General features: G+C 37.3%; 1 protein-coding gene across 2 annotated transcripts in view; it reads right to left on the reverse strand.

The window, feature by feature from the left end:
- Positions 1-26,320, reverse strand: part of TAFA2 (TAFA chemokine like family member 2) — a 467,249-nt gene extending 440,929 nt beyond the window's left edge. For both annotated transcript variants that reach the window (XM_090275632.1, XM_090275633.1), the window contains exon 1: positions 26,129-26,320. The gene's annotated coding sequence lies outside the window, so the exon portion shown is untranslated. The remainder of the gene's footprint in view (positions 1-26,128) is intronic.
- Between the last annotated feature and the right edge of the window lie 295 nt (positions 26,321-26,615).

The following is a 26,615-nucleotide window of genomic DNA, read 5'->3' on the forward strand; positions in this document are numbered from 1 at the left end:
TCCTTAAAGTATTGGCCCATATGGTGCTATAGTCAATCATTCGCCTAAAAGTGGGATCAGGGATGAATAAAACAGAAACAAAACAACCAAACAAGGATTTTAATAATTCTGAAGAAACTAACATTCAATGTAATGGCCATTAATAAAAAATATTCAAGCTACCAGCAGAACTGCCACCATAAACTGAGCAGACTATGGTGAATCACTGAAAATCATAAAACTCTTAAGTATCTTTTAAGATGCATTTCCCCTATCCAGGAATTAACTCAGAAGGAAATATTTTTAAAGGAACAGACTGCTCCTCTGAATGTCAGACTCCACATTGTTTTAATAGAAAGCAACAATAAATTGTTTTAATGGTAGAATCTGAATACAATGCTTGCATTTTCTACGAAGTCCCAGCTTTTGAGCTAAGCTCAGTGTGATCAAAATATAGTAGTAGAGAGAGTGAGTCTTTGATGCTCTTAGCTTCTACTGTTTCTGTGCTCAGGTTGCCCTGCCCCAGGAGCTCTGTGTCTTCAAGCTTCTCCTGTCACCTCTCCATCCTTACCCAAGTCATTTAGTTCAAGAAATAAGTACCAAACATCCCCTGCGTGGCAGGTCTGAAACAAATCCTATATTTTTAGAGCTCAGAAAGGCAAAATTGTTGATGTTGAGGTTGTATCTAATGTCCCTATCTCTTGGGACCTCAACCATGCACTTGTCTTTTCCCCCACCAGGATGTCTTTCTTGGCTGTTCTTCTCTCCTAATAGCACTATAATCCTAGAAGATGATTAAGTACAAGAAAATCATTATGTCTATGAGTAGGCATAATAGAGATTTCTATCAAGGTTCAATGTAACCTCCTAGATTAGTCAGGGTACTCCAGAGAAACAGAAATAAAAATATGGTGTTGAAATGGAAGATGTGGGTGAACAAAGCACAGGGGAGGAAAACTGAGAAGTCTGATCACATTAAAATGTCCAGCGTGTGCAGGGCCTTGGAGGACAGAACCAGTATGGGAAATTAAGACAATAGGGTAGATACCTGAATGCTAGAAAAAGAAAGTTTAAAATATTTTAAAAGACTGTTAAAATACAATCCAGCTTGTTTCTGAAGGGAGCAACTATATATGAATTAGCAAGGATCTTACATGAAAAAAATGAAAGGGTATGCTCAGTGCTACACTCCCCTTACAATTCTGTACAAAAGAGCCTCGATTCCACTCAAAATCTCCAAACATGAGTAGAAAACACACATCACAATTTTTCATTGCTTCTTAGGAGCTGGTCTTTTTTCTGACCACAATTATCTATTATCTCCATAACAGCTAACAGCAGTTTGGGGCATTGTTATTAAGAGGGGATGACTATTTAAAAGAACCACTTTTTTGCTCTCGACACCCTATCTTCTAGGCAAAAACAATCATTGCTCTCTCTTCTCTTACAGTGTGACTCGCACAGCAGCAGAAGGCAGCGGTTCCAGTTTTCCTCTGACCTTCCTTCTCATCTGCAGGCGGTGTCTTACATATTTAAAGATGATTTGTTGAAACCAAGTTAGCAATCGCGGAAATGTAAGAACCCACAGAATGTCTTCTTTCATTTGTAAAATCTGCTTTCAAAGACACATGCTTTTAGAGAGAGGCTGTTATTTAAGTATGGCAAATACATTTGTTTGTTTTCCAAGTAATGTAAATCTCTCAGTGGCCTAACATAATCGCAATGGATCTTCAAAAAGCTGGGAAAAGTGAGAAATGGACACCAGCAATAATCATCTGTGTTAACATGTCATATTTCTTTTGATGAGATATTAAAACCAAAGGACTGGGAACAAGGAGAAGTGGGGGAAAGTTTGCATTTTAACTCTTTATCATGACTTCCTTAAAGAAATTTTCACTTCAACAGAAGTTTCTATAAGCAGAGCTAAAATCTAATTTATTTTTGGAAAACAGAAAAAATAAAAATGTTATGAATAGTCTTATTTCAGGCAATCAAAGAGCGTGGAACAAAAAATCTAGTATTTGATTTGTTTTTCACAAGTATGGTTCAAAAAACATCTGCGCTTATGCCATGAATCCTTCTGTGTAGGACTCTCCCTTAGAAGTTTTAGTAGATCTGAGTCCATTGATCTGTGATTTGGTAAACTTGAGAGGTTTTTGAAGGGCAGCCAAAGTTTCACTTATTTTTTTTTAACAATTCTCTCTCTCAAACCTGAGTGCATCTATCTTGTTCCTAGAGAACTTAAGATACATTTTTATACTCAAGACATCAATGTGCTGGAACTTGAGAACAAAAGCTAGGTAGACTTATTGAGACACTGAGTTTCTTTTAAAGAAATATTTCACTTAGTTTCTTAATGAGCATGTCTGACTTTAGTGAAAGAGAAATGCTTAAAAATACAAGTGCTGCTTCCCATGGGAATTTATAAGTTTCAAATCTAGCCACGGGTCAGGTCTTAGACATTAATACACACAATTTACTAAAGATTTTAAATAATTATTTTTTTAAATCCACCCAGTAATTAATTAATTGGAAATTGGAAAAATTAATTGGAAAAAATTTTAGGTATAATCTTGGTTAATTCAAAGTAGTTTCCACTATTAGCACTTCTGAACACTTCTGATTAAATCATGAAATTCTAGATAAAAGGAACATTATATGTCACGTAAATGAAAGAATAGGTATAAAGTAATTAGTACATGGCCAGGCACAAGGGGCTCAATAAAAAGTAGCTGGCAATTTAATAGTCTATTAGTGACAGTAACTGTAGTAACCATATACCCCAGTCCTCACCCAGCTGAGGCCTGGAGAAATCAAATGATTTGCCCAAGATTACAAACCAAGCTAGCTAGTGGGAGAGCTACAATGAGAACACAAGCCCCCTAACAAGTCTAATACTGTATCCAAATACTTTGGGGAAAATATTTTTTCAATTATAATGAGTTATTTTGTCATATAAAATATCTTTATAAAGAAGGGCTAAGCTTCACTTATATTCAGGTAGAAAGTCTTCTCCGTTTCTATTTTGAACTTGTAATTTCAGAATGTGATTTTTTTTTCTCACATTCTCTGTCTCACCTCTGTTTAGCCTCTCTGCTACATTTAATACCATCACCTTTACCTGGAGTGATACCACATTAATCCAATCCCTACCTCTCTAGTTACTTTTTCTGTGTTTACTTTCTCCTTCCTTCCTCATGTACCCAAAGCATGGGAATTCCAAAGCTTTAGGTTTTGTGGAAGCTGGGTGATTTGGCTAATATCATACAGCTAGCAAGGCAATAGAGCTATAACTCTAGTTTTAGTTTCTCATTTCAAAATCTATGAACTATTTGATACATGGAGATATTTCTCAAATGCACCACACAGACACCTGCATACAACCACTTTTAAATTAATGGCTACATGCACTATAAGTATTAGTGTATTAGCTTTGCAGGGTTTTCTGTGATTTAAATATGCATTTAGTAAAAGTTTTATAAGTTTATGTAGATTATAATAAAGAATGAAGCTAACTAGACAAGTGAAAAATTAGAAAACAGCACAAGAAATAGATGCTTTTAAATAAGTAGAAGCACCTGTATAATAGAAATGAGTATGAGGTATATAATAGAAATGAGCCTACAATATAAGCACATATCTGAAAAAATAAATTAAAATTCTAATACAATGCATGTCTTGTATCGTTTTCAAATTTCTATACAAGAACCATAACTGTCTTCTTGTTTGCTTTGTTGTGCCAATAATTTATGGAAGCCAGAAGAGAAAATTACAGTCTTAAGGATGCTAGGGCAAGACTTAATAGTATCCCTGAGCCCTAAAATAATTAATATCCCTTTTTAAAACACCAAACAAAGAAAACTATATGTTAGAATCCAGTGTTATCATCATAATTTTGAGATATTTTTTAAGTCAGGTGAACCTTACATTAAGACATTAGCCTCACACTGGGTGAGTACTTTAGACAATATCTTTAAGGGAAGAAATTTCCTACTGATACATCTAGTGTTAAGATATACCTCCCTCTGAAATGTTGCCAACACATGAAAAAAATACTGGTTTTGAAACTTGTCCAACTTGTACATCAAGTCAGCCAGGTTCCTGAGATAGATCACTTGGCTTTTATGTTCTTCTATTTCCACATTTCCTCTACCAGAGTTATCTATTTGTTTATTGCTTCTCTACAGGACTTTCTAAATAGGGACCACTGAGAGCTATAATCCCCAACTGCAATATAGGTTTTATTGGGTAGCAGATTATCTTAGCTATTGGGTCATTATTGTGGCTCTACCTAAGAATATTTTACACCTACAATTTTTAAAACTGTTTATTCTTAGTTGAATACTTAAGACTGCTATAGCATTTCTTGATTGATTAATACTTTGGAACCAATAAATGGTTTGCAACCTAGCAAGTTTCTGTTATTCACTTTGCTATGGCCTACCTCATTTAAGGTGGCACATAGTGTAACAATATGTAGTATTATTGCTGTTACTATTTGAATATTAATCAGTTATTATTTTTATTATTAATCATCACCTCTCTACTCATAGCTGTCATACAAATGACCTATTGTATTTGGCCAGAAAAAAGAACAGAGAACATAAGCAACCAAATCCTCCAAGTGTAGTTTTTGAGCTCTGCCCTGCTTTTACATTACAGAAAAAATTCAAAATTCTGAAACACAGGCCCTGTACTTTGACGGTACTGAAAGAAAATTACAGCTGTGACTAGAACAAAGTTGTAGCAATAACAAGAAACTTCTGCTGCATAATATACCCTTGGTAATGAATCATCAAGAAAAGGCACACCCAAAAAGTTCACAAGATACTTTTATAGGACTTTTTTCTTCCACTTTCGGCGTCGGCGGCGGCGGCAGCCGTCCGTCCCGAGAGACGATGGTGTAGCTTCTTAAGAGTCTATCTGCACCGCCGAGAATGGCTATGCAGTCCGACTCGGGAGTGACATGGTAGTATCTGTCTCCTCCCGTGTTGAATCGACATCTTGCGATGACGCTGAAGCTACAGAGCCTGGGCAGGGTAATATGGAGGGTCTGCTGTTGCCCATGCAGCAGACCCCCCCTCTCTTCGCAGCTGAAGGATCCAAGGGAAAGACGGAGTCAATACAGCTTGGGTTCAGGTGCGCCGCAGGAGTTGCCGGTGTTGACTACAACGTCAAACCGCCTTAGGGACTCCGGCTCCGGATTTTCTGTCGGGGTTTACTCCCTTAGCCTTTCCCCTGAAGAGGTATGCCGCAAGGCAGCGGAGGTTTTTTGGAGTCAGAGTTTTCCTTCTCTGATGTACCCTGACTGGAAGATCGAACCAGCGACACTTAGCTCGCAGGCCGACGCTCAATCCACTGAGCTAAACCAGCCAGGGCAAAAAAAGAAAAAATATTTCTTCCACTTTAATGCATTGCATACTGATAATTCTAAGATCAAGTACATAATAAATATATCAGTCTATTATAACACTAAGAAATTTGCCACAGGCCCACATATATCCATTTTTTTAAATCATGGAGGATTAGGAAGATAATCAGAATGTAACTGTATTGTTTGTTTCTCTTACATATTTTTTAATGTAACTAGAAATCTACTGAAGCAAATCATCACAAAATCTTTGTCAAAAAGAAAAACAGCATAGATTATATAGTAAAACCACTTTTAAAAAAGAGAACATTTCAGACAATTTTAATATTCTTTTTTTTCAGTTTTAATATTCTTATTTGATAAAATTATAGGCTCAGGAGCTAGAAGAGGAGGATGCTTTTCTTCCTTCCTTTCTTCCTTCATCCCCCAACAAATATTTACTAAGTGACAACAATGTTCCAAGAAATAGAAAAATCACAGTCCCTTACCTCAAGAATCTTATAATCAGTGACTAAGGCAAACAAATAAGTAATTCCATTACAACAAGGTGGCTGCATTAATAGCTATAAATCAAAGTTGTGTAAGTGACCAAAAGAGGGCACCAACAGCTCCACCTAGATAGGAGACTTTTGGCATTACTTGAATGATAGATTCATTAATGCACCAAAAAAAGTTTCCAAGATCATATAACTACACTTCAGCAGGAAAAATGAAGTGCTACATGCATTAATTTTAGATCCAGATGAGCTTAAAATATTATTCCACAACCTTCATGATAAACCAGACAGCATGCTCAGTTAAGACTGTGGGCAGTATGTCAAAAGCTCTTTCAAGTCAAGGGCTGACTTCTGCGTCTTTTTACTGAATATAATGCTCAGTATAAACACAAAGTAGGTGCCTAATGCATACTAATTACACACTCAAAGCTAGATGAACATGCAAACTATTTTCACATACAAAGACAGAATTAAAATGCCAGTGACCTTGGTAAGCTAAAAGATAAAACAGAAAATAAATGAACATTGAAAAAGTCTTTGCCTTTTAGTTCATATATCTTCAGTTGAAATTTGAGTATAGTCACCTAATAAGCTTAGTGGCCTTTAGCATGGTTCCTAACCTATTAGACTTTCAACAATTTAGTCATAAAATAATGATAAAGATATTGATACTAATCCCTGTGCCCTTGGATCATTGCAAGGAATAAGTGAATTAATAATATACAGTATTCATGAAGGCTTCTAATTTAGGGCTTGGCCCAAAGTAGGATACTCAATAAATGGCAATGTCCTCACTAAACATACAGAATAAAGATTTCCTAACTGAAAAAGTCCTTGGAGTATCTTCTCATCAATTTCCCTTTAAGATAGTTTCAACTGAAAATATGTGGAAAAGGTTATTCCACAACCTCCCTTATTCTAACGATTTAATCTCCCTTGAGAGCAGAAAAAAGTGGCATCTGTATCAGGCATAAACTTCATCATTCATTTATTTGACAGTTATTAAGTATCTACCACATGCCATGGATTATGTCCCAGACCAGTGTCTTTAAAACCTATGTCCAAATTTCTGGTGTAGATGACTTGGTGGATAAGTACCCACAACAATGTCCAGTGTTGGAAATTTACTACTTCCTGAAACAGCTTTTATTCTTTGGACAGATTTAAATATTATTTGATGACCAGAGGGAGAAGAATTTTGAGGGAGGATGGAATGAGTTCAATGTGAGATGTATTGAGTTTGAGTCCTCTGAGACTGGATCCAGATGGAGAGATCTAGTCAACACCTGACATTCAGACTGAAAAGGTCTTGCCAGGGATCTCAGATTTGAAATCATCAACACGTAACCCCTAGTAAAGTGATGAGAGTAAATGAGATCAACAGGAAATTTGAGTATGTTGATAAGAACAGAGTACTGAGAACATTTCAAGGAATGGCTAAGGAAGAAAAGCAATCAAAAGAGGTCCTAAAGAAATGATCATAAAAGTAGGAAGAGAACCAAAACTATAAATACAGTTTTATATGCCTATGGGGGAGGGGAGTTTAGTCAGAAAAAAAGGGAACTGGTCATCAAATGTCAGAGAAATTAAATAAAATGAAACCTAAATAAAATGCACTGAATAAAGAATTTAATTTACCCATAAAAAAGTTCAAAGAAAGACAACAATAAAGAGTCCATCTAAGGTCCGATGCCCCCAAATCATGTTCTCCTGGGAGCTGTCCAGCTGCTCTTTCATGAACACTCCCAGTATTAAGAAATCTACCATTTTTGAAAATTCTTAATGTTTGGAGAGCTCTAAATATTGCAAATTTTCTCTCATTTTTGAGTCAAAACCTTTTTCCTTGTATATCTACCAACTGATACAACACTGTTTTCTAAATATTTGAAGATAAATTTTCTGATATACCACTTGGCCTAATCTGCAAATATAAATCTGTGTGCATGTGTACATAAATGTATATTTGTTTATTGACTGTCTCTGCCGCTGGATTATAAACTCCAAGAAGGACACTCTACTTTACTGTCTGCAGCATATAGCACAGTGCCTGGCACATAGCATGTGCTTCATAAACAATGATTAAATGAATATGTATATTGACAAATAGGGTTTTAAGCTCTAGAATAATTATCCAATGAAATTTTACCATTTCTTTCTCTGTGGATTTTCTTGTTAATTGGACCAATATTCATGTAACTTTCTAAATCAGTGTAAGAAAGCAAGATAGATTGAGTGCCTCTCAAACTCCCTTCCAGAACTTTGATTCTATGAAAAGCTGACAAACACCCCATTGGGAAATCAGAAAACCTGTGTTCCAGATCTGGGTCTGCCACAATTTCTTTGCCCTTCAGCAAACGGGGCTGCTCTTCTGGGCCTTGGGACCTTATTTATAGAGTGAGGCTTTTGAATTCTATATACTCCACAGATTTTTCCTGGTTTAAAACTCTAAGATTATTGAGTTGGAGATATCATGTGTAAATGTTTTAATAAAAAGCATAAAGAAAAATATTTGAAATGCCTACTCACTGTTCTAATTATATCATTTCTTCAAACTTCATATTTTTCTTTTCTAGTTATTGTGTATTTACAATAAGCTCCTTTTATACTACATTTTCACTTTGCCATATCCTTAAAAAAAAACCTGTCCTGTCATCTTCAACAAAGTGGATCCTCAAATGAAATTACACTTGTTTGTTATGATTTTAAACCTTATTCTTCACAAAGGTCTTTCTCTTAGTTCCATCTAGAAAGTTTTGTTTCCATTTGTAATTTTAGAGCACAATCTATAATGATACTTATTAGTAATTAAGACAAATTATAAGCAATTACTATTCCATTCTATAAACAACAACTATAATTCAGACCAAGAAAGTGAATCATATACAAAGGGCATATAATACACATAATATGTATATTCTAAATATATATATTCATAGGTATTGCATTATACCTTTCATTTTTTAAAAAAAGATTTAAAAATAGTCTATCTGTTCCTATTCTTTTCCAACGTTGAATTCTAAAGACAGAGTCAAAAGAAAAGATAACATGGCTGTAAATACAGCACTCCTCCTCTGATGTTGTCATCATTTTAAAAACATCTATAACATTCAAGAATAGGAATCTACTATTCATATTACCATAGAATGTCTGCTGCCTCAATTACAATATTGGGGGAAATGTCCCTTAACAGATATATTTACTGTTTACTCAAAAAAGGGTTTTCTGAAATCTTTTAATATAATTAATGTTTTATGAGGCTTTGTTATTAATCAGAAAGTTAGAAGATTGCAAAGTTCAATATTCACTAAGCATTGAGCATCTAACTAGTCTTACACTGATGTTCTCCAAATGCAACTGAGTGCTGCCAACAGGGCTGCTGCATAGGCTATTCCCATGCTGCCCCCAAGATTCCCATTTCTTACACAGCAAATAGCCCAAGGGAGATACCTGTAAGATAAACATAATAGAATATTTCAGCCTGAATTTAAATTCCTGAAAAAGGCATTTTAGCTCACATCCTCTTTAGGAGTTGGAATTGTTTTGTTTTGTTCTTCAATTCAAAGGAATAAATATTTCAGTTTAGTATTTTTTCAAATTTCCTTGAATACTACTTCTATATCTCATTTCTTAAAATGTTTGATCAATGAAATAGGAGAGTCATAGAAAGCCATTTATGGGAAGTCTATGCCATAGTCAAAGAATGCTATGGATGTTATAGTGTAGTTTGAATGATATAGTTTTAAACTTCAAGAACTAGGACATATTTAGGATGTCTAGATATAAATAGTTTGAACCAAGACAATTCTCTAACCAGACTTCTGTTAGGCTGAATGAGTCTCATTTACCAACAAGTAGGACTGGGTTGCAGTACTGCATGATTAAAACTCAGCTCTGAAGGCAGGGTATGGGATTCAAAACTTGTCTTCACTTCTTATAAGGTGTGTGACCTTGGTCAAGCCACTTATTTATAAAAATATAGATAATAGTAGTACTTTCGCTGGAATTACTGTGTGATTTAAGTGAGATAATTCATGTAAAGTGCTTGGAACAGTGGCTGACACATTATAAATGCTTGAATTTTAAATTGTTTAAATGTCCATAGAGAATAAAGACCACAGAGAAAACGTCTCTGTCCCCTCACAGTGTTCTTGTCTGTGACAGCTATGGAGGTGCACAGCCTTAGTACATAATTATGTTCAGGGCACAGCAGAGGGTAAATACAAACAGGGAACTCTGAACATGCTGCCCACTTCTCTCTACTGCTCTCTCTTCCTGCTCTCCTCAGCTCCTCCAGGCGGCAGGCCATTGCAGGAAAGGTGTACTCCATGGTGTATGGGGCCAAGTTGCTGCAAAATGGGCAAAAACCCAGAGAGAAAGAAAGAACAACAGAAAGAAAGGTGACTCCTCCTGCTGACACTAAGTAGAGCTGAGATTCTTTTATATACAGTATTGTTTCCCAGGGGTCTCTCCTTGGTGTTTTCTACACACTCTTCCTGGAGATCTCATCCAGTTAGAAGGTTTCTCCTGCCACATGTACACTGATGGCTCCCAAGCCTCCATCCCTAAACCATAATTCTGTCCTGAACTCCAGACTCATACTTACCACTATTTATTTAGATTTCCTTTTGGATATCCCAAGAGTACCTCAACATCAAAATGCTTAAAATTAAACCTGTCGTCTTCACCTAGATAGACTACAACAGATTTGGGGATTTTCCTGTGTAAGCAACACCAGTCACTTAAGCCAGGACCTAATCTTGACTTTTTCTCTCTCTCCCACATACATTCAGTCTTTAAGACCAATTGGTTCCATCTTGTCTTTTTTTTCCCTTCTTTAACTCTTTTTCTTCAAACACTTTCCAGTTCTCACTAGAATCACTAAAATACCTCTCTAGCTGGTCTCCCTGTCTTCCATGGAACCTATTCTCTTATCCTGCCACTAAGGGAACTTTCTAAATGCCAGAGGAGGACCCCAGTGGGCCAGTACTAAAAGCCTGGCACAAGTAATATAGGTCACTCGTTTTCATTACAAGTTTATTTAAAGTAGCTCTGAAAGTGGACATAAACCAGGCAAAGAAAGAGATATCATTTGATGTGACAGAAAAACACACTGTCAAGAACTGGGAAGGGTTTGAGAGTTTTACCCAACCTGCATTCTTACAAGTCAGCCTCCCATATTTTACGGTTGCTGGAAAAAGACATGAGGCTCCTGGCTCAGAGACAAAAAGACTTTATTACTCATTGTATAGCAAGTAGTGCTAGTGTCATTATTTTAGTCAGTTCTCTTGCCCGCAAATCCCACAGGTGGGATGCAAAGCAGCCCATGTGGATGTCATACACACCTTGGTTTGCACAACCTTGTGCTAAGTGAACCCATATTTCTTATAATGGGCTAAAGCAGACCTCCCTTTGTCCTAGATGGAGACATTGTTTTTGTTATGCTGGACAGTAGGCAAATCTGCCTTGTGATTCAGAAGGAGACATTATCTTCCAAGGTGGTTCATTTTTAAACATCCTTAAAAAGATGTTGTGGAACAAAAAGGCAGTTAGTGTCATGGAGGCTCGTCCCCCAGCAGACAGGCTTTAATTCAAACCAGCCTCCTGGTACTCCCTAGCTGTATGATTTTGATGACTCTCTACCAGAGTTTCCTCACCCAGTTGAAGATATCACTCACCCCTAAATCAAAATTGTTTTACGGTATCAAGTGAAATCTTATGCATGAATGTGCATTTGTAAACAATACAGCACTGTCCAAATGTAGTTATTATGTATGCCTCTGGAATACACTTTTTTGTTTATTACGGACATGAAGGATGAAAATAATTTAGAATTTAACTAACATATGTAAGGTAACAAGGCTATAGTAGATGGGATTTACATATGTTAGTTAACCTTTCCAAGCAACAAAATTTTATCTTCTGTAAAACAGAGAAAATAGTAATAGCACTCTCATAGAATAGTATTGAGAACCAAATAAAAAAAGGAATGGTTCATGAACTGAATGACTGTAAGGAGAATATTACATTGTGCCTGACACAAAATAAGTACTCAATAAATGTTAGCTGCTAAAAAAAAGAAAAAGAAAAAAAAAGAAAATAATATAGAATTTTAGAATTTAAAAATTAAAGATCAAATAATAAAACAGATATTAAATGTCTGAATACATTCTAGATTATGCTTGGGAGGGTCATGGTGAAAAGTAAGGCATGTTCCTTGACCCCAAGAATTTCACAGCATAGGGAAGAAGCACAGAGAAAGGACAGTGGTCAAGATATGTTAATGTGATGAAATAGAAGCATAAAAGGATGGCCTAGGGTCACCACTGATTTACCAAGCTTGGAGAGATTTAAGTAATCTCTAAACCCAAGTTACCAACAAGAAACTAATGACAAAAATGTCCAATAACACTCTTTCAGACATTCAGTTTGGTAAAATGCCCTGACAAAAATTTGTTATTCTGAAATAGTTTTTACAAGACCAAGGGGAAGTTTTGGTTTGGCACCAGGCATTTTTCTGTGCATTGTATTACTTCCATGCATTGACATTTTACCTCTTTGTTCCCCAGGAACTACAATGAATTTATTCTTTGTCTAACTTCTAACCTCTCTCAAAGGTCAAGGATTTCCTCTTTTCTTTGTATGAAAGTGCTAGCTAGAACAAACTTCCTTTCTGACCTCTATTTTCTCAGTCATGCCATCTGACCCCCTACCTAACTCTTTTTACCATCCATATTCTATGAAATGCAAACCTTCCCAACCCCTGACTGCCAGTTATTGTCTTTTTTTTTCCTCTGATTTCACTCCAGTCTGCCATACCATCCACCCACTGAACTTGAAGCAGATTTCTCAAAATACAAAATGAAGTATTAGCCACAAACCCTGAAGTCCACCTTAAAGACTAGATGTAATTAGCTGCTAGGAAAAGACACTAGGCAAAAAAATAAATAAATAAAAGAAAAAACCTAATTCATCCAGTCTTCCCAGAACTATAACATGGACTTTGTTCCTAAGTAAAATTCACTAATATACAATAAGCTTGACTTCAATTCTACCGATCGATTTTGAAAATCTTTTAGTACTGTAAAATCCCTTAATTTTTCATTAATTTCATATTTGGGATTGAGTTGAGAAAAAAAATAGGTCTTTTTCAATAAATTCCACAGTAGCCCTCGCTCAATAACCTTAGATCTTAATTTTACAAATCTCAGCATTCTGGGACAATACAGGAAAAAACAGGTTCATTCAATTCAAAGCCTGCCTTGGACTCACCAAGGAGTTCCAAAAATACTTTTTATACTTCACAGAAGACATCATATTCAAGGGTTTTAAGAAACTTTTTAAGCATATAGGAATGCTAATACATACAGGTTAACTCAATCTTTTAAAATAAAGGTGACACAAAAATTCCAACTAAGTTCTTAATGCTCTAATGACTTGACTTTTTTAGTTACATAATACACATGGATTTCCTTAGTAATCAATGGCAACAAGCATTTAAAAGCTTTACTTGACCCAGAAGGACTAAAATAAAATACTTGAATGCATACCATCTATACTAAATAGCATTTAAAATTTACAACGCCAATAATATTAAATATCATTAAAGCCAAGAACAATAGTATCACAGTCACAAGTGTTCCTGAAGGTGAAAAAAAGCAAATCTGGTTCATGATAAATAATGAAAATGGTAATTATGTAGATAAGAATAAATGGCTTTAAATTCCCTAATGAATGATAAGTCAAGTCACTGACAAGAGCAATCAAAGTACAGTCCATATGTGATTAACAACACTTAAATTTGGCATTGACAAACATTATTTAATTTATACAATAGTAGAATCACAAGCATATGTAGTTTCTAAATCTCCAGGTTACAATAAATTGTGAAATATCAGTTAGCATGCTTATTTTATTTTTGTTCTTGATATGTTGCCTAGAATGCATGTATTTTTAATGCTAAAATATCTTTCAAGGGTAGGTCGAAACAAATATTCTCTCTCTCTCTCTCCCCCCCACACCAACAAATTCTGTCTCTTACACACACAACATAAACACACACTCAATTAGACAGAATAAATAACACTGTTTCACAGAATACTTCCTTACACATTGAAAAAATATGCAAAAGACATTTTATCAATATGAACTCTTGATCATCTCCCCATTAAATTTATCAAGTATGTCTTATGTGCCAGACACTATGTTAAACACTGGGAATCAACAGAAACATGATACACACATGACAGACTCAGTAAAATGTATTCATATCATTATTCAGCTTAAGCAAAGCTATTTTATAGAACAGAAATTTCTAAGCCCTTAAATGAAAGAAATTGGGTAAGCTTTAATAGCATTACTATTGCAAACTATATTAATCATACAGCTTGCAAGAAAACAAATTGCTTCACTTCCTCATAATGACATGTCTAAATCCAATCTCAGTTTATAATTAATATGCCAGCATAAGAAACATAAGAATTTCCAGGGCATTGATAACACTAACAACAATATCGTTCACCCAGTGAAATGAGCTTGTGACATGAGGCCCAGGTCATACCGCAGTACAACAGGAGTCACAAACATAGCTACAACACTTGGCATTAGTAAAACCGGTTTTAAAAAATGCTAATGATATATAAAAAAGTTAAACTCTCTAAGTAATAAGTCATCATGTCTTCAACCCAAAAGAGACCACTATGGAAAGGTAGTTAGGATTAGCAGAACCAAAAAGAAAAAGGAAAAAGAAGAGATATTCACTTTAAAGTTGTAAGCCCAATTAACATATAGGAAACCAACTGTTTTCAAGTCTATCCTCTTACCTACTCATAACAACTACTTAAGTACAACAAAAATCTACACATTGTGGCCAAAATTTTGACATTTAAGTCCTAAAAGGAAGCAAATACTGTTGAAATTCCATAAACGATTTAGGGAAGTAAAATTGACTTTGGACGTCAGAATATATCCATGCACATTATAATGCCTTACTTAAAAAATAAACATTTCTTCAAGATACAGGAAATAAACTTACATTAATATATGAGAAACAGACGATTTCGGGTTACCACTTTGAGGAGGAGAATATGTTCTCTAAATAAAAGACTAGAAAATAAGGAAAACACTTACAAATTCTGTGCTCAGATTAAATAGCCTTTGAGAAAAGTGTTTAGAGTCAGTGGCCAGGTTTGGGCTGTTGCTACAGGGAGAAACCCGTCAGAAAAGTCCGAGTTGGGTGCCTCTCACTTTTATGCATGCATGGATGGAAATTAAAGGTGAAAAAGCTCCCTAAAGCCTTGCAACTCCACTGTAGTCCATGGGCCAACAGCATTAGCTCTGCCTGGGAACATGTTAGAAATGCAAAATCTCAGGCCCCACTCTAGAACCTGCATTTTGGCAAAATTCCCCCAGAAGACTTGTGAGCATTTTGAAGTTTAAGAAGCAGTAATCCAAAGGAATAAGGCATTACAGAACTATAAAGAGTATTTCAAATATTTGGCCTATATTCAAACTTCTGCATGCCCAACCTCTCTCATAAACCCTACAAGATATCACCAACTTCAAGGTGAATTCAGCATCAACTGCACAAATGAGTCAACAAGAAGAAAACTAAATACAGATATGAGAGCAAAGCACTCCTCATTATTATTCAGCTGCTCCAGCTGAGCCCTTTACTGGTGACCAGCCTGACTCTAGATGCCAGCGGGTTGGCATATTATGGCAAGAGATGGCAGAGGGCAGGCATACACATATCTCCCTAACTAGCTGTTATCGCATATTCCTGTCAACAGCTCATGCCCCTTAGCCTGCATATGGCCTGCAGATATGTCTGTTGGCCCACTTTAACTTGGAGTTTATTACCATGATTTATAAATCTGGAACCTTCACATCAAAAAATCTGCACATCTAAGTTCTCTTCTACAAATCAGAAAATCTGGCAACATCAGACCTACATTCTGGCATGGCAATAAGTGCAGCCAAGGCTCAGCTGTCCCACTTAGATGTTGGCCAGAATCTCCACCACTCCCTATGGTCTCCCCAACACTGTAGCTGAGGCAGAGTGTCAGTTGCCATTTGTCATCTTCCATTTGGTCTGCTTCACTCGTTCACATTCCCAGCGTGACCCCACAGGCATCTGAATATGCAACCCTTTTAAGAGGCTCTAAGGAGCATCATATCACTGATATCAAAACATTCAGCCTATCTGAATTTATTCTTTCATATGTGTAATTCAGGAAAAGGAGCTACTGTTTGTGTTACCCTCAGTTTGATCATAGACCTTGTGAGCTGGAATCAATCCACTGAATTACACACTACCTCACTTTAAATATATTTATGCTATTTATCTACACAGCTCATTCCAACTTGGACATTTTAACAATTTCTTTTCAGAACCGTACTTCACAGTTATAAACAAGAATTAGTAGCAACTGCAGGCACAGCACAAAACATTCTTAAACCACTCCTCCAGATTCATTTCAAAACTTCAAGTAATATACTAAAATGGTAAATTCTATGAGGACAGGTGTCTTTGTCTTTTTTATTTGCTGGGAGATTCCCAAACAGTCAGGAATTGTTTAATAAATACTTATTAAATAAATGAATGAACTTTTGCCAGAAATTATAAATTCTCAAAAATTCATACACAGATTTTGAATGAATGTGTTTAATTATCAACAGGTATATGAAGATGATCCATTTGCTAGTCTAGTTCTATTTTGGTTGTTCATTTTATTTCAGTGACTATGAAAAGATATGTAACCCTTAAAAGCCTAATACTTGTGGCCTATCACAACTTGTTTTGCAACAAAACAGCATGATACAAACTAGACAAAAATGACTAAACTGAATTACAAAATTTAGTCTGATTCAATTTTATGTCCCCATGTCTATAGTCTTTAGTCATCATTATCATCATCATCCCAACCTTATAAAGCTGAATACCTTTTACAAATCACTTATTAAAAAGCATTTATGAAAAGTTTACTGATGTGCTAGATGCCCTCTAAATTCTTAAATTAAAGGTACCCCTTATAGTACTGTAACTGTACCTCTCATGCCACAATGCTTACTTAGTAGGTCTGAACACATGGGAGAAATTTTTTAATTCTTAATTGTCTTGAAAATTTGACTGAAAAAAATATATTGTTGAGAAACTGAGGCACAGAGAAATAAAGTCATTTTTCTTAGGGTTACATGGTTACATATTGGTAGAACTACAAAGACATCTCCAGAGCTCTCACCACTGTATCACATTGGTGTCATCATAGTCATTTTCAAAATTTATCTGCTAACCAAAATGCAAGCTAATGAATTGTAACCACTCAAACAAATGATATGATAAACAAATAGAGAATCAAACAGCAAAATCTAAACATTGCCCCAATTCTGGTATATTTATAAACACACCAACAATCAATGTAAAGGGTGTTTTCAATAACACTAAATATGTATCTTGGCAGGAAATTACTCTGATATAACATTTCAAGAACCAAAGCTGAAAAAAAAAATTGATTAGAAACTTTTCTTGAATTTAAAACTATCCGATAAGGTTTTATGAAGTCTGAGATTGCAATGCCCTTTCACTCTGCCATTGGCCTTTGGATTGCCTGACTGAAAGGTAGACCACCTACCTCCTTTCTCCTTATACATGAAAAAGAGAACTAAAGTTAGAGCTCATTTGCTCAATTCAACTCAACTTTCTGAAGAAAATATGAGGTCTGTCCAGAAAGTATCCAGCCATGTAATATGCAAAATAAGAGATTTGTTGAAGAAGATATAAAATACAAGAAACATTGTACACAGAACAATGATGCCTCAGTCCCTTTCAAAGTAGGCACCTTGGGACCTTTCACAGTTCTCTCAATCACAATAAGCTGCCTGTATCTCATCAACTGTCAGAAATCCCTTCCCTCTCAAAGGTGATTTTAGTTTGGGGAAAAACCAGAAGTCACAGGGCACCAAGTCTGGGCTGTAGAGGGGCTGAGTCACTAGGGTGATTTGCTGTTTCACCAAAAAACTCTGCACAAGATGTGATGCATGAGTACTCCTGTTGTCATGATGAAGCAGCCAGTCACCAGTTACCCATAGCTGTGGCCTTCTGAATCATCCAAATAGTTTCCACAGAAGAATGTTCAAGCTTAACGCAAAATCTGATACAGATTTGTTGCTCCACTCACTCAGTCATTTTGAATGCAACAGCCACACAGTACACATGCTCGCTCAATGACATCTACCTCCCCCACGGACTAGTACAGTGAAGTCACCATTGTTCACACATGCACATTCCAGTTCACGCTCCTTGGCTGCCAGGTTACACTGATGTCACACAAACCATTCTTGTTAAATTAACAATGGCTGGACTTTTTCTGAACAGACCTCATACAAACAAAAGCAGGACCAGGTCACTGATACTAATACATCTGACAGCCATTTTAAGAAGAAATTTACTGAACTCTCCATCACCAACAAATTTAAGCATGCATTCACTATACACCTATAACAAGGTAAAACTAAACTAAAAAAAAAGAGTAACAATAACCAGGTTTGTCTACCTTAAATAAGTTTGGAACTGTCCATTAACTAATACAAATAAAAATGTAAGTGTTTATGCTGTTTTCCTCAAATGATCTTTACTGGCTCTTTCTGAATTCTTGACTGATCTGAGCAGTCACAAATTCACTGCATCAGTCATAGAGCTCTATTGTTTGAGTAAACCAAGTTACAGAGCTGTAGAAAAACTGCCCTCTCAAACAATAAATATATTCTAACAAAGTCTCTGTGTCCAATTACTACTAGCTTGAGGTTTTATTAAGATTCCTGTGCCCTGACCAGTGTGGCTTAGTCGGCTGGGCATTCTCTCGAAAACGAAAAGGTCATAGGTTTGGTTCTAGGTCAGGGCACAAGCCAGAGTTGTGAGCCAGGTCCCCAGTTGGGAGTGCGCAAGAGGCCACCAATTGATGTTTCTCTCTCCCATTAATATTTCCCTTTCTTTCTCCCTCCATTCCCTCTCTCTGAAAATAAATGAGTAAATAGAATCTTTAAAAAAAAAAAAGATTCCTATGACCATGTAACCCTTTTTTACTTCCCTGCTTTTGCTTACTTTACAACCCATAACAACAAAGAATATGAAGCCAGGAAAAAGCAGTCTGGAACAAACAACACACCTTGCTTTTCGCACAGTCTTTTCCATAATAGAGCAGGAAAGAGCAAGCATATTTCCTTCCTCCAATATTTAAGTACAATTCTCATTGGAATTTCCAAGAAGGACATTAAAGAAGAAAAACTCAGCCAGAATCAAATAAAACTATGCATAGTTTTTACATATAGATAATAATTTTGAATGATGGATCTTTTGTCCTAGAAAAAATCTGTCCATCCCCTCATAGTCCAGGCCATTCTAGCTTGAAAACTTTAATTCCAAAGCACAAATACACTTTTCCAAAAATATCCTGTCATAGTGTCTACTATGAATACCTTCATAAATGTGCTTATAAAGAGCTACATAATCCACCACAGAAAGCCAAAGTATTATTCTGTGTTATTAAACTCAACAGAGAGCTCCATATGCAGCAACAGGAGGCCATAGGCAATTAACACTGTAAATTGAAAGGTTTAGAATTTTTGCATGACCTTTAAAGGTCAACACAGTTGCCCATGCACATGCATGCAATTATACAGTGACTAGTTCATAGCAGGAGAAAACCATAAAAATATTTAGTAAAATAAACCTTGCATTCATCAAAAGCTACTTTGCACTCTCCAGGCTTTACATGAAGAATTAGCTTTAGAAAGCATAAGGAGATAAAAGAGCAAAGGAGACTTGTTTGGCTGCTTGTCCCCATTTTGTCGAAGTACTAGATTTAGCCTAACACCATAATTGCTAAGAATGCAACATTATCACAATATCAATCTCTCGGTAAAAAGTTTCAAAAATAAAGATAAATTTAATTGAATGACTATGTTCGTGCTATTGCTAGAGGAAAGGAAGACAGACTTACCTTCACTAACTGGCCATTCAGAGGAAATCATAAAACAATTACAGCTACTATGGAGTCATTCAGGAGATTGAAGGAAGTGATTTCAAGGACTTTATCTAATAAAAGTGTACTATAAGCTCTAATTCCTTAGTTATTTCTCATACCCCATATGGATCTCTGTTAACAAAATGGAATGTTCTCCTTACAGCTAATATATTCAATTTTCATCTGAATCCCAAGTAACCTGAACATATTATAATGTTTTCCAATGGCCATAACAATTATTTGCCTAAGTAGGCCACATTTTCACTGACTCCAGGAACTAGATTGCCTATCATTACAGCACAGGATAAAATCCAACATACACACGTGGTATACATATTGGAAGAGGGTGGTTTTGGAAATCTAACATGAATTTGAAGTATGATATCAATATGTTTCTGGAAAATGTGTAGATGTCATTTGTAAACCAGAATAGTATGCTCTAATGTAATACATGGCTTATGTTTTGACTGTAAAGGCACATATTTAATAAAGACAGCATACAGATATATTCAGTGTTTTAAATGTGTTGAAATTCCTAGTCATAGTGTCAATAAACACATCCCGAAGCATCCCTACATAGAGGACAAAACTGATTTATTTTTGCAGTTGTAGCCTAACAAATAAAAATGCAGTATGCAGTTAAGACAGGCGTGAGCAGAGCAAGGACAGTGGGCTCCAGGACAGAAAGCCCCATGTGCCTAGGCATGGACAATTGTAGGGTGGGACCTTGTGCCCAGGATGACCTTTCCTCCCCTAGTATATTGCTGGACATTCGGTTTAGACCCCTTGACCTTTCATATCGCTGGTCATGTGGTTGGGACCCTGCCCAGACCTCTTCTCCCCTGGCACATAGCTAGTCATGTGGCAGACCCCTTAGAGGAGGAACATGGGAGCCAGACAATAGCCTCATATGACTCCCATACAAGTCCTTGCACAATGGCTCCTTTAAGTCTTAAGCCCTCAAGGCAATGCGGTTCTGACCTGAATCAAATAATCTTAGGAACAAAGCCTCAGGTCTATTGACCACAAACTAGAGATAACATCTAGGCCTCAGTTGTGTCTCAGCTCCAGCCTAGAAGAGCACACCTGGACTTTTCACCCTCTTCTTCCTCCGGGCATGCATATCCTTGCTTTCTTTATCCTAAGCTCCAAGGGTCTGTTTTTTTGCCTCTGTAACTCATTTCCTGTGCCCAGGAAGCCCAGGTGGCTCACTTCTTACTTCTTTCACACTCATTCCTCTACCTTTGCGACTTTCTAAGCAAACTTTTGCTTGTATTTGAGCCCAAATTTTTTTCTTAGCCAAAACTCAAGTACTGAGGTTGCTCAACCAAGGTCCAGTAACATTCTAGTGCTGTTTTGCCATTAACAAAAATACCTTCAAAAGAAAAACTAAAAAGGAAAAATGTACTGCATGTACCAGTGGCTCAAACAGTAAACCTCAATTATAAACGACCTTGTTAAACCATGGATATAGCTGTGTTTGTAGGTCAAATCATGTCAAATAGTGACAAACTATGTACCTAAAAATGTAGGCATTTTTTAAAGTTGCTCTCACCCCCTTCGATACAAAATCAGCATTTGCATGGGTGCCATTAAAAACATTTGTATATATACAGTATTCCCTCACTTATTATGGGTATTATGTACTAAACCCCCCTCCCCCCACCCCGCAATAGGTGAAAATCCACGAAGTAGGAATCTTACATTTATTTTAGTATTTATATAGATTTTAAGGCTTTATAAACCCTTCCCACACACTTATAAACCATTCCCAGTCCCTTATTAACCTTTCCCCCTCCCTTATAAACCTTTCCACACTTTTATAAACACTACTTATGTTCTTAAACATATTCTACACTCTTAAACGTACCTAACTTTAACAACATACATACACAGTACCGCAAAATCCCACGATATAATGAAAAATCCGCGATAAATAATTAAATATAATATTTTTTTAAATCCCGCAATACAGTGAGGCCACGTTAAGTGAGCCATGATATAGAGAGGGGCTACTGTATATGCATGTGATTTGTACATATATATGTGCATATATATGTATACATATAGAGATTAGATAGACATTGCAGAGAAATGTATTTAAATAGCTATTTTCTCCATGTTCCAATAAGTCTATTCCTCTTAAAATTTCTGTTAAGAGTAAGTAGAAGAGAAGATTGTTAGTTCTATTTCATAGATATGATTGTTAGTCATATTTCATTGACAAGGGCACTGAATTACTGTGCCAAATGAATAGAATCAGACTTTCTAAAAATTACCCAATAAATCAGTGGTCAATAAGAACTGAAAAACAAAAACTAACTTCTGGGTCTGTTTTCTAGGCCCATCTTTCCATCTTCCCTGTTTTAGCCTGTGCTCCAAACCTAAAGTCAAATGGTTTTCTAAAAAAATTTATGGTAACCCATCATAAAAGTATTTCTCCTCTTCCAGTATTATATGCTCCAAATATTATAGTTCAAAATAAAGTTAACCAAATAATTTTTGAACAAAATGGCAAATTCATCATATCATATCATATGGCATTAAAAACAATCAATGCTTCATAGGCAATATTTATCATGTGAATTACTGTTTAAGTATGTGGACCATATAGTTTCTAAGTGAACTTCCCTGATCTATACAGATAAAGAATAAGAGGTAGGTGAAGAAGCTACTTCAATTTATTGTATTTAATTGTGATTTAACTGGCTGGTTTAGCTCAGTGGATTGAGCGTCGGCCTGCGAGCTAAGTGTCGCTGGTTCGATCTTCCAGTCAGGGTACATCAGAGAAGGAAAACTCTGACTCCAAAAAACCTCCGCTGCCTTGCGGCATACCTCTTCAGGGGAAAGGCTAAGGGAGTAAACCCCGACAGAAAATCCGGAGCCGGAGTCCCTAAAGCGGTTTGACGTTGTAGTCAACACCGGCAACTCCTGCGGCGCACCTGAACCCAAGCTGTATCGACTCCGTCTTTCCCTTGGATCCTTCAGCTGCGAAGAGAGGGGGGGTCTGCTGCATGGGCAACAGCAGACCCTCCATATTACCCTGCCCAGGCTCTGTAGCTTCAGCGTCATCACAAGATGTCGATTCAACACGGGAGGAGACAGATACCATGTCACTCCCGAGTCGGACTGCACAGCCATTCTCGGCGGTGCAGATAGACTCTTGGGAAGCTACACCATCGTCTCTCGAGACGGACGGCTGCCGACGACGATGTGGACCAGATATGAGGTTGATTCAGCTAGTTTGGCCTTGGTATCTAGCAGCATCTGTGTTAATGTGCTTCTTCTCTGTGTTTTGATAGAGCCCTGCTAATAATGGGTTGATGAATTGCATTTGTAAATGTCAGACATAGATCAAAGGGGGACTGTTAGATGCTTTTTTTTTTAACTTCAACTTATGGTTTTTTACTAAAGAAACAAAACTGCATTGCACAGTAAAGTTCTTTATTTTTACTTGAATCTTTAATGAACAAAACAGCTGCAGAATAATGCAACTTAATGATGCATTCCTAATAAAATACCGGAGAAGTAAAAGCATGGGCACTGAACTGTTTGCATTCTGGTTGTTTCATCTTTGGAACATTTCTAGTTTAAGACATGCATTAGAGAGGCAAATGTTCATCAGTTTGCAGCCACAGCTGAACTTAGGCAGAATCTGACAGTATCTTCTATTAGGGCCCATGATAAGAAATGTCTGGAAAATGCTGGAGAGACATATCTTACCCTACCCATACAAGGTAATACATAACATACAATTAGTGATAAATCAACCCTAAAATATACTTTCAATGTGTTCAAAACCACATTGTAAAAGTATCATTTATTAAAATACTACATTGAAGATACTGATTCAGGACCCCTAAACTTTTCTAATAATATACTAAATAATTTTAATAAAATCTTATATTACCGTCAAAGTTTCATTACTTTAGAAATTTTTTAAAAGGAAAAGTAACCATATCTAAAAACAAAACTTTTTACAACTGTGTCATTGCATTTTATAACTTGGTGGTTAGTAAATACTTTAATGCTGTCTCTATGCAATATATATCACTTTTGACATAGATCTGAGGGCATCTCAATAAACCTTCATTCCCCAATTTGTCATTGTTAAAATAGCTAACATTTTTCAGATTCAAAATCACATAAAGTCAGAAACCTTCAATTCCCCTTTAGCACAACTTGTAGCATTAATGTCAAGGTTTTGGGTTCTTCCTTAAGAGATATATATCATAGCACTATATATTAATATGTAAATTTAAGCACCCTAAACCACAAAATTTTATTAAAGGTGCAAAAAGAATCTAGATTTTAATCTCAAAAAAATGTCTAATAAAAAGCAATATGCTAAAACTGTGCTCTGCCTCTTAAAAGAGTCAGGGTGCCTCAGCATTCAGCTGGTGCGACACTGCTGTCACGGTATTACATCTATAAATAATACAGTCTCATTTTTATTAAAAAATTAAGAAAACCAAAGCAAAATAAGCTCCAGTGTAGTGACTGATGGACTTTATAGCTTTGAAAATTAGTACTCTAAAGAGGTCAATATGCAAACAATTGAGCCAGGATGGGAGCCAGAACAGAGTAGGGGGAAAAAAATTAATTACATGTGTCTTATCATTTTTTAAGGCTCTTAGGTGCCAAATTTGAAATTGTACATGTGGAAAAAAGAAAGACTGGAGTAAATACAAATAACCCTAAGGCTCTGGTTTTGAAAGGCTTTAGAAGTGTTTTCAATCTCTGCTAGTTATTGCCATTTAGCACTTAACACAGAAATCTTAAATTAATTACACAATTGTCTTAACTTACATTGCCAAATAGAGCAGTTGTAACGTGTTAATTGATAAGTCTTAACATTAAGGTCTCCAACAATCTAGTTGGGAAGACAGGAACCAGTTAATTATCATTCAGTCAATAGTCGTTGAAATGCATTCGGTCCTAAGTGAAGGACTCTTATCCTGGTTGCTCTGGGGGTACTTTTCAGATTCAAGGTTGTATATAGGTTTGTTTTTGCTTTTGTTTTAAAAAAAGGATTTCTGCAAAATGCAAGATGGGATTAAACACCCACAAAAGGAAGCTATTTCCTTGTCTGTCTCATTGCCACAAGCCAAACTCACTCTCCACAAGGTGAAGAGAGACTGGCTAGCCAGTCACTGTAGTAACTACCCATGAGATTCTAAATGCTCCAGGCAATTGTTTAACACTCGGTCAGGAAGGCGAATACTGAACAGGAAAGCGTCGCGTCTACCCGCGGGCTTTGCTAGAGCCCACAGTTCCCTCTTTTCAAGTGGAAACTAGACAGCTCAGCCTGCAGTCCTAGGAGGAAAGAGAAAACGGGCGGTGGATCTCAAACTTTCCTTTGCAAAGGCAGTTTCTGGAAACAACGCGTTCCCCACAGGCAAGTGAGGATCCGTAACCTAAAGAAAACACCTCTAGATAGGAACCCGGCCTTCCGGAACATCAGAGGCGAAGGGACAGCAAAGCAATGGGACAGAAAAAAACGCGCACTATTAGCAAGATCTGGCAGGCTTCTATTAGGAAAGAAATGAAAAACCATTAGTTTCTCGAAGCTGTTTATTTCTTTTTTTCTTTTTTGGATGCTGTTCATAAAATGATCCTTTTCCTAAAGCTCTCTTAGTAACCTTTATTAAACCGTTTGTTCCCAACTCGAAATAAACCTTTAAATAGATGGGGCTCCGGAACTTACCAAAATGATTCTTTATTAAAATAGTTAGAGGTGGAGAAATCAAGAGCGTCATTGAAACGCCCACTGTCTGCAGACAGGCCGGAGAATTGGCTAATCAGAAGTGGACAGAAAGTAGGGATTTCAGAAAGGCGACCTGACATAGCTCATTGATCCTGCCTCGAACGCGACCCCCAACTCCTTGTTAGGAGTCCAGAATGGTTACCAGCCCCGACCGGTTTGGTTAAGGGATTGAGTTAAAACCCACTTTAATCCCCGGCCGGGTCGCTCGAAGAGAGAGAAGAAATGGGGCAGTAAAGGAGGGAGGGCACCGCTCTCGGAACCGCTTTCTTGAGCTCTGATCCCCTCTTGGCGTCCTTCTACCCCCACCCGACCCCGACGGCCCACGAGGGAGACGCTGGCCGCCCAGCCAGCATCTGCTCTCACCTCTCTCCTTCTCCCCGCGAGCCCCCGACAGCCCCGGACCCCCGGGGAGAGGAGGTTTCTGGGCAGGCACCCGGTGCTCCAGCTGCTGCCCGAGTCCCCAGAACCCGCGGGAGGCTGGGCTGGCACCTACCTGCAGCCCGGCTTCCTGGTGGCGGCAACACCTAGCGATGTTCCTGCAGCTTCCGCGGGCCAGCGCCAGCCTTATAGCTCTCGCATCGCTTCCGAGATGCCAATCCGCCGTCCCCGTTCAGGCGCATAGGGAACCGAAGTCCGGAGGTGTGTGCTCCTGGAGGGCTTGGGAGTGAGGTCTGGAGCTTGCGCGTGTGCGCGCGCGTGGATTCCCTCCTCCGATGGCAAAGAGAGCTCAGGAATCTCCTGACATTTACACTGGAATCCCCCTTAAAGCAGGTGGAAGGTGGAGCGCGTGCGCCTCGTCTCTTTTTCCCCCTCTTTATTCCAGAGTGTCAAAGTAATCAAAAGATTTGTTTACTGGGGACAAAACAAAGTCCCGCAGCCCTTGCCAGCGCCCGCGGTCGCCCGCTGTCCTCGCCGGAGGCGCGCGGTGCGCTCAGCTCCCCCCACTTGGAGAATCGAGGCGGTGTTGCAGCAATTACCGC

This window comes from Furipterus horrens, unplaced genomic scaffold, assembly GCF_987537825.1.
Source record: "Furipterus horrens unplaced genomic scaffold, mFurHor1.1.pri manual_scaffold_4, whole genome shotgun sequence".
In the NCBI taxonomy this organism is placed as follows: domain Eukaryota; kingdom Metazoa; phylum Chordata; class Mammalia; order Chiroptera; family Furipteridae; genus Furipterus; species Furipterus horrens.